Source organism: Mus pahari, chromosome 10, assembly GCF_900095145.1.
Source record: "Mus pahari chromosome 10, PAHARI_EIJ_v1.1, whole genome shotgun sequence".
In the NCBI taxonomy this organism is placed as follows: domain Eukaryota; kingdom Metazoa; phylum Chordata; class Mammalia; order Rodentia; family Muridae; genus Mus; species Mus pahari.
The window spans coordinates 48,077,366-48,087,445 of record NC_034599.1 but is presented as its reverse complement, the minus strand read 5'-3'; the positions used below and the strand labels follow the sequence as shown (position 1 = coordinate 48,087,445).

At 36.6% G+C, this 10,080-nt stretch overlaps 1 protein-coding gene across 1 annotated transcript in view; it reads left to right on the top strand.

Annotated features, from left to right (window-relative positions):
• The window catches only part of Ddx10 (DEAD-box helicase 10), a 147,362-nt gene that overhangs the window by 135,095 nt on the left and 2,187 nt on the right, over positions 1 to 10,080 (top strand). The window lies entirely within an intron of this gene.

Sequence of the window (10,080 nt, the reverse complement as noted above, 5' to 3'; positions counted from 1 at the left end):
CTCTCTCTGTGTGTGTGTGTGTGTGTGTGTGTGTGTGTGTGTGTGTGTGGTGCTTACTACTCTGCTGCAGAGCCATTGCTGTTACTCTGAGAGTTGGCAAGGAAGCCTGCACCCATGCAACCTTTTCTTTTCTCAGATGAAGAAACAAAACTTTGAAATTTATGTTCGTGATCACAGAAAATATTAGTGTAAATGAAACTAATTCCCTAGTTCTAGTACTTCAGTCATATTACATGAAACTGCCATGACTCTAAGAGAAATTGATCAGGAGAACTGAAGACACATTTAATGATACCTGACTGAAGATCTGGGTTCATGTCCCAACTAGCCTTAGGATGTGGATATTCTCTGGCTTAGGTAATAGGGGCAGTTGGGGACTATAGGTAATTTCACATTATGTGTGGCTACCAGGAGTAGCATATCTCTCACCCTCTGAGTTGAAACCAAAAGTGTCTTTAGCTATTGCTAGGTGTTGCTTGGGAGTTGGGGCAGCGGTGTTTATAGTAATTCAGAATCACTGTACTAGATTCTAGTTGGCAAATACATACCACTGCTGTTCCATGTCCTTATGGAAGATTTATTTTATTTATATTTCTTTCCAAGTAGCCCAATTCATGCTTCTTAACATATCCTCTGTCAATCAAGATGAATTGATACACAAGGTAAACCCTTTTTATCATCCCTAGAATAGAAAGCAGGATTTATGACAAGGTACAAGTAGTAGTCTATAATTTAGCTCAAATATTCAGAAGAGCAATCGTGGTAAATTTTAACAGTAGTAATTGCTGCACCTACTACTTTTTACAAAGTAATGTGGGTACAGGTGTCCTGTGTTGTTCCAGTTGGTCTACATCTTTTCTTTGCATGTTGCAGACTTAATGATTTATTAAGGTTTTTAGATGTCTGCTCATTGCATGTTTTCAGATTTGTTTGCTGTTCTCTTTCTGGGTTCTATTTAGTATAAACTATTCTAATGCTGATCCTGGTTATCATGGCTCTCCCAGAAGCATATTCTTTGGATATAAACATGGTGTTTCCAAAGATAAGTTCAGTCTTAAGGGACTAGATAGAGCAATTAGAAAATAGCAGTGAGTCTTGAACTAGTATGAATTGGTTTCATTTGAAAGTTTACTTGGTTGCTGATCATAAACATTCATCATAAATAACACTTTCCAGTCTCTCTGTGGAAAAACACTTTGTCAGTAAGAAGGTGGGCCAGAGTTAGTGAAGAATGACCAAATCTGTGGAGAGTAGTTCTTCCTTAGGGAAGTCTAACAGGATTTAAAAAGTTTATATTTCTGTCTCTTCAGTTCATTACACAGCTGCAGGAGAATTTGAACCACTTTCAGGCCTCTGGAGTTATTCCCAGTGCTATCTCTCGTGCTGAGGTTCCAGGGGCTTCCAGTACCCATCATTTAACCCCTTTAATTTGCAACGCAGAGACAGATTTTGTCTGTTGTCCTTGAACATTATGTGGCCTTGAGTTCTCTTTAAGACTCCTGCATAGGAGGGCGGGGGATAGAAATTATAAAAATACAGTGTACCCATGTGTGAACTTTAAAGAAGAAAGCACCCTAGTTTATCCACAGAAACAACTGAAATGAGGGCAAGGAGCAGGAAATGTGCTCATAATCCAGGAGGGTTAGTGCTGGGTGATCCAAGCTTTGCCTCAAGCCCCAAGCTTAGTGTATTTCTTTTTAAAGCAGATCAGACAAAAAAGCTTGTTTTCTTCTCCAAATCTTTCCTCATTTTCATCAGTTTAAAAAAAATCAGTCCAGTTTTCTCTGGCTTTTCTTCCTTCTCTTTCCTTTTTGGGCCTGTGGAATAGATTTCATAGATAGTTAGGGTTTTTTGTAGTTATTACTAAAATAGAGCCAAAACAAATTCATAGGAAAAGTCGGGCTTTGGTTGGTTGTCTTTGACATTGTTCCTTGGTTTATTGAGCAGTACATAGTCATTGTTCTTATCTCCAACAAAATTTGAAGTTTGTTTATCTTTAAGCAGGAAAAGATTGTGCAGTTGCCTTCCAGATCAAACATGATTTTAAGTAGCCCATGTATTGTAGTCACAGTGCTTGAATGGTAAAAAGTATTTATCTCTGTGGTAGAAACAACAACAGTAAGAATGTTTTGCATTATTTAATCCATATTCTACTTAATTTATAATATCAAAGTGCTTGTTACTTCAGTTCTAGGATATCTGTTGTCTTCATTTGGCCTCTGCCAGCACCTGAACTTAAATTCAAATAAACACACATGCACACACACACACACACAAAATAAAATAAAATAAAATACCAGATTTGCTTGTATCTTGAATGGCTGTAATTTTTCTCTCTCTATTCTTTCTATAAAGAATGATTTAGTACATATCATGTGCTGTCTATAATAAATGCAGGCACAAAGTACAAAAGATTAAACAGAAAATACCTACCATTCCTGGCTTCCACAGAGCTTTTAGTTCAGTTGTGGTTCCAAAGAGTTAAATGCATGGTGTTGAAATTTGCAGAGGGAGAAGAAATAATTACATGTTCAAATTTTCTGCAGAGCAAGAATTGTTTTTATTCTTGACTCCGCAGATAATGTTAGAGGATTCTCAGAAATCTAGAAACACCATACAAAATTATGGTGTAGGTATGTTTGTCTGTTTAAAAGGGGGATCCTGGCTCTTTACCAAATTCCCAAATTATTTATGAGCAACAACAAAAAGATTTTGCCAGTTTCAAATAATGTGTGGATGTTTAATGAAAGGAAATGCGGACAAGGCGTGATGGGGAGAGGGGAACTTCTCATACCCCCCCTTTTCCTTTTCCCCAACCTAGAGCTTTTCTCATTATTAGACTTCTGATCTAAGACTACTTTTTTTTTTTTTTTTAGCATTTTCATTTATGTTTGTAGCAAACTCTAGACATCTTCCTGTACTACATTTTTCCATGATTCTTTTCGTTCCAGCAGAATACTGAGAATTGATGTGTTGAAATGCTATGCTATTCCATAAGTGGTAATAGTCTTTGCCATAGAAGGAAAGAACAGATTTTATGAAATACACTGCAGTGATGATTCTCCATTAGGTCTGTGGCCGTGGTCTTATAAATTAAAATTTATAAGAGGAAACATCTCTGACACAATTTTACTTTAAACTTTAATTTGAAAGTGCCAATATTTGGAGATAGGTAGAAAACTTTTGAGGATTTTTTAAAGATGAGTTAGCACATGCTTACTTATTATTAATTGTAAATTATGTAGAAAAAATGTCCAAGCTGTATGTTTTGACTGAAGGGTACAAATAAAGACCCAAACTGGGCATTGAGATGCTGAACTTGGTTTACAGTGGCTTACCACAGACAATTTAAGCATCAGGGATTTTTGTGTAAGGAAGTTTTTCTATACCTCTAAATACCCACCTTCTCATCTTGGCAAGTCAACCAGTCTGCAATTTTACCTAATTCTTTTCTGTGCCTTCTAAAAGAGAGAGAAGAGGAAAGTCAGGGAAGTTGAAGATCTGTACTGTCACTACCATAACATCTGTCTCTTCAGCACCCTTTGTGTTAGATTTCTAAGGTGTGCAGTGATGTTGATCTTCTGTTTTGTGCTGTAAAACACACACACACACACACACACGCACGCACGCACACCTACTCCTTTTCTCAGGGCAGGAACTCTAATATAATATATCTTCTTTTCCAAAGTTAAGCTTATATGAACTACTTGCCCTAATATCCTTGGGTGTTCACTCCACTCCACTCCACCATAAAGCACTGCATGCAGCCAACATTGGCAAGTTTTCTTAGATCTTTGTCTTTTAGCCTAGATCACAGTCATATCTTACAACATTGAAACATTCTCAAGGCTTGCTGTCATAGTTTTAACTGCAACAACTTTGTACCCCTGATAGTATAGTTTCCAAGATAAAGGTTATTCTTATGTTCCCCTCCCACAAGTCCGTATATCATTTTAAAATGTGGTGTTTAATCTAGCAGTCTACTACTCATAGCAGGTACCAATTTTTGTTTTGATCTTGTTATTATAATATATAATTGCCTCCTTGTTCTGAACTCGTGTAAGTGTTGGCTAAAGCTTCCAAGAAAGGCACTAATTAAACCTGTTTCTGATTGATAGAAAAATATATCATATAGTCAGTTTCCCTCTTTTTGCCTTTTCCCATTAATACATGGGGACTTAAACCTCTTATCTGATTATGCAGAATGACCTTGAGAAGCATTGATAGTACAAAAGTAGTTGCTCTAGCAACTACCTGAGCTACATGACCTACCTGAGGTTCTGAGAATCAAGAGACTACTAAATGTTTCCTCACATGCAGTTTTGGAATAGTGACATAAACTTTGCAACATGAGAAGAAGTATAGGTTTGAGAAAACTAAGTCTATGTTAAAGCCAAACAAAGCTTGGCTCTGATGCAGTCAAAGCATTGAATAATTTCTTTTACAAGTCATGGAGCATAGACATATTACTTTAGATCTCTTTGGTTTTCATGGTCAACCAAATGATAATGCACAACTTGTAAGATTCCTTTTGAAGACGTAATGAAAATAAAAAGAAAGCCAGATATGAAACACAGTAGGGTCAGTGATGTTAGTGATACGGTGTGATAATCCTTGTAATTAGTAAAGGTGGAGCTGGTAGGAGTTTCTAAATCAGCATCAGCTGGGCAGTGGGGCAGTGGTGGCGCACGCCTTTAATCCCAGTACTTGGGAGGCAGAGGCAGGCGGATTTCTGAGTTTGAGGCCAGTCTGGTCTACAGAGTGAATTCTAGGACAGCCAGGGCTACACAGAGAAACCATGTCTCGAAGAAACAAAACAAAAACAACCCAACCAAACAAACAAAAAGAATATAATGCTTTCTGGAATGTCTCCTATTACTCCTTCCCAGACTCATTTATTAAGTGCTTAATATTCAAAATATCAGTTCCTACATTAAGAATATTCTGCAAAAGTGTTATACTGCCTTTGTTGAAATGAATAATGTAGTGAAATTAGTGTCATGTGATCTATTTGAACACAGAGATGTCCGTAATATAAAACTAGAGCATGGGAAGTGTCCTTCTCTGTTGGTTCTTCAACATTTATTCTTTGTATGTAGATAGTTGATCTGCTGAGAATTGGCTCTTTAGCAGTGAAAAGGAGAGTAGACCCCAGCTCTCATAGAGCATACACTGCTTGCTGGTAGATAAACCATAAGGAAATAAGCAGAAGAGTAAGACACAGTTGATCATGAGGATCTTGAAAGAATTGGTAGAGGCAGAATGGGAACTGACTTCAGATGAAGTAGTTAAGAAAACCTCACCGAATAAAGGCCAGGGGATTGATTGTTAAAAAGCCTTCTCTAAGAAAATAAGTACTTTATCCTAGTATTTGAATCATGAATACTCTGGACAATCATTGCAATTTAAATATGTAACCTAATAGTCTAGTAGTTATCTGTATTTCTGCCAGATGAGATTCTCAGCTACTTTTCATCCCAACACTCTTCTACCCATTTATATATCCTGACTGATTCTAGCTTTGTAGCAGGTTATGGATATAAGAATCTACAGCCATTCTAGTCCATCACAGGATCCTATTAGAAAGAAGTAGGCTAAATGTGACACGTGACAACAGGAAGAAGATGGGTGCAGGCCCTAAGCAAAGTCTGGGAGGTAATGTAGCTTATATTTTGGCTTTCTCCTGTTGTTTACAAAACAGAATCTCAGTATGTAGCCCAGACTGCTCTCCACCTTGCAGTGCTGCTGCTCTATCCTCCCAAGTGCTGTGGTATAATCATGGGGTGCACTACAACTCCTTGCTTTTTAAAACTACTGAAAATAACCCATTACCCATATATTCTCAACCACCAAGTCTTAGCCTTTCCCTATTTCTGTGCTAAGTTAGTTTATCAAGGGGAACAACTTTTTTTTTTTCACAGTGTGCTTTGAAACTTGTGGAAGTACAAACAATAATTAACATGAACCTAGATACTTAGAACTTTGAATTTAATTTTTATTTCAAAGACTAATATAGGATGGCTACAGAAATAGCAGAAGATACATGCATTAGCAAAAAGAACATTTAAAAATAAACTTCCAAATCTTTTTCCATATATATATATATATATATATATATATATATATATATTTAAAATGTAGATGGATCTTCATTTTGTGTTGCTTTTAAAAAATTTTTAGCATTCATAAAGAAAAAATTTCAGTAGATACTTAATATCTTTTGTCTATCTTTATAATGTATTTAATGATTTAATCCTTTAAATCATTTTGGGGTTTTTAACTTTCTGAAATTAAAAATAGCTCTATCTTAAGTATCTTTCTTAAGAAATCTTTGAGCATGTCTTTAATTATTTTCCTGGGCAAGGTTCCCAGAAGAAAAGTTTCTGGGCATGCTTACTTTAAAATTTTTAAATGGTGCTGCCAAATAGGATACAGGTGAGAAAAGTCATATTAGTATCAGTAAGTAGCAATACTAAGTTCTACATGACTAATAAATAATTTGAGCTGTATCGAATTCAGAGGGGAAAGATCCCTATTGCTAGGCCAGCCGTGTACCTTTTAGGGAGGGTGATAAGCAGAGATGAGTCTTCTATGCAAGACACAACAGCTAGGAAGATGCCTTACTCCTATTAGAGAGAGTCTCAGGTGTCATCCCCATCTTTTGTTTCTCTTGAATTTAATGCAGAAACTGTTTTTGTTGTGAGAGACACAGTGACAATTATCTGAAAATAATTTAAATGTTGAAGTCAGAAAATCAAAACTGTAGAAAAAAATAAGTTCAGCTTCTGAAGATTTTTGAATTTGGGGTTCAGAGAATTTAGGAAATAAGAGACTATGCCCCACTTAAAAATCAGTTTTTAACATATTAACATTTAATATTTCACATCCCATTTTTCTTTCCTTCATTGCTTACCAGTAAATAATTGGCTCAGATCTTTGCTTTTGATACTGTGATGTGGTTTTGTATTACTCTTTTCAGTAAAGTCTCAGTCATTGAATTTTCCTGTTGTTGTCTATTCACATTACATCTTAAAGATGTTTTCACCTGTATTTAGCTATATTATATGATTTATTCTGTAAATGCACAATAATGAAGTCTCTATGGTTTAGATTATTAAAAGATGATTAGCTCTGAACTTTGGACTTGGATAATGGGGGACTTTCAGTGCTCTTAACTGAGCTTGCCTTTTACTTTTAAGATGATGCTTTATCAATTTGTATATTGTTGTTAACGGCAATATGGCCCTTTCTGAAACTTGGCTCAAACATTTGAAGACTGAAAAGAGCTTAGCACTTTAGGTCCTACAGAAGTGCTGATAGATAAAATGTGGAACTCAAACCCAGATATTCTACACCCTGAAGGCCCCTACCTCCCTGTCAGCTCTGTGCCACTTATCCCCGTCAGTTCATTGGGGTTCACTTACTTTATGAAGGGAGCTCATCACTGTGAATTTGTATTTTGAAGTAAGTTACATTTTCCTTTTTCTGGCCTCAGTACCTTCAGAATGTTTTACCATTTACTTGCTAAATATCACTGATGATGTGTTGCTGGGTAAAGTTAAGGTGTTTGTTTTGTGTACTTCTTGTTGCTGTGACCAAATGAGGGACAAGAAGCAACTTAAAGGAAGAATGGTTTGCTTTATTAGCTTAGGTTCTAAGGGACACAGTCAATTATGGCTGGGAAGAGATGGCAGCAGGGTCATTGGAAGCTGGTCACATTGCATCTGTAGTTAAGAAGCAGCGAGATGTGGGAATACTGATGCCCAGATGATTTTCACAGTTGTATTCAGTTCAGGACCACAACCCATGGGATGCTACAGTTGGTGCTAGGGTAGATCCTCCCATCTCACTCAGCTCGAACTAGAGGTTTGCAGATATGCCCAGGTGTTTTTGTCTCATATGTGAGCCTAGGTCTGTCAACTTGACATCAGTATTAATCGTCACCACTACTACGTGATAGATAGAACTCTTGATCACAAACTATAGTTCTAGAATTTGTAAAAAAAATAATTTAAGAATCAAGAAATAAATTAAACATGGCCTATTTTAGTCTGCTAACTGATGAAGATTTCCCAGTTCCTCCTTAGATCCAGTGAGCTCCCACATGTACCAAGTGTACAGAGGACAGAAGCTATTGGCTTAATGCAGCAGGATGTGAAACATCCGAGGGCTTCTAGCACTGTGGCTTTGGAAAGAGGCTTTTTCTGATGGAACCCGATCATTGCTTTTCTGGTTACTTTTTCTTGGGGATTAAATTGTGGCAGTTATCTATAAAATTCCCATTTTATTACCAGATGATTCGTTATTCATAACACTACTTATTTGGTTTCTATAGAAAGTAGTCATAAAATGCCTTCCTAAAATTTCAGTTGCTAATTGAACATAAGCAACATTCATATCTGATTTTCTTTGGGGGAAAACATCTGAAGCTGCTATTTTCTGCAGAGAATATAATGTGCAAAAGCACATTAACAGAGGAAGGTACATTTACAGAGAGCCTACTAATTAAGCTTCCTGTGAGCCTCTCCAAGGTGCACTTGATATGCAAGATGGACAAAACCCGTGTCATCTTCCCCAAATATTTATGGCACTCTACCCAGTGGGTTTGGCACAGAATTAGCCACACTCCTAAGCACATTAGGGCCAAATATCTTTTTAAAGGCTTAAAAAAAGTTTGCTGGCTGAATTCCTTTTGAAAAGTCATTCATGTTCATTGTTCCGGGCTCCTTTTCAAAATTCAGCAATTTGTGGCTTTGAATAACCACATCATGTCATCTAGTTTGCCTTCCTCTATTGGTGAAAGAAAATGGCTGAGTCAGAGCATTTGGGTACTTGTGGGAAGTAAATGGGAGAATTATCTATAGTTTTGCTTCCAGCTGGTTATAAGTGGATATGCTGATTAGGCGTCTTCACTTTTATATCAGGCTATCTTCTGAACAGTAATGGAGTCCATTCAAACTTGAACAATTTGTTCTTTTTGGATATATCATATGGTTGGAAAAATAATGTAATATTGATGTGACTTTTTTCTTTTGCTGATTATTATATACAGCCAGTGTTAGAATTTTTTGAAAGGGTATAATTTTTAGGCAGAAAATAAGTTAGTGAGCTACTGTGTTTTATCTGGTTTCATTTAATTCTCAGGACAATACTAAGTAAACAATTGAACTTCAGAGTTTAGGTGATTGGCTGCTGTTTTTCTCCTCTCTCCCTCCCCCCTTTCCATTCTTCTTTTACTCCTGTTTCCCCCTTCTCCCTTCCATCATTCCTCCCCCCTCCCCCCACCCTCCGTCATCATGGGGTCGCATAAATTTTAGGAATCTTTTCCTGGTTCCATGTGAATTTTAGAACTGCTTTCCTCACTTCTGTACAGAATGGCATTGATACTGTGGTAGAGACTGTGTTGACTCTGCAAGTCACTGTGAACCTCTTTAGTAATGTTAATTTTTATAGTCTATGAGTACAGAATGTATTTTCTTTTTTATTTCCTCTTTAAAATGTTTTAAATGTTTAACATTGTTGAGCTCCTTCACCTAGGTATTAGTCTTAGATGTTTTATTTTTATAATTACTATAAATAGGATAACTTTCTTGATTTTATTTCAGATAACTTACTGTTCAACATAGTAATGTTATTGATTTTTGTATGTTAATTTTACATTCTGCATCTTTGCTGAATTTACTGATTAGTTACAATATTTTGTAGTTATTTGGGGATTTTCTGTATAAAATATCTAGTTTTACTATGTTTATCCTCTGTCTCTCCGTTTTCTGTGTCTGTCTGTTCCTGTCTCTCTCTGTCTTTCTCTCTCTCCCTCTCCCTTACTCCTCCCCCCAACCCCCAGTCTGTCTTGGTAGTTAAGGAAACCACTCTGTTACCTTTTTTTTTTTTTTTGATTTCCTGTTATTGTTTGGCATTTGTCAGTTACTGATCTCTGCCTTGTGGTTATTGTGACTTTTTACTATATTGAACTCTTTTGAAATAATAACTGGCCAGGCAGTGGTGGCGCACATCTTTAATCCCAGCACTTGGGAGGCAGAGGCAGGCAGATTTCTGAGTTTGAGGCCAGCCTGGTCTACA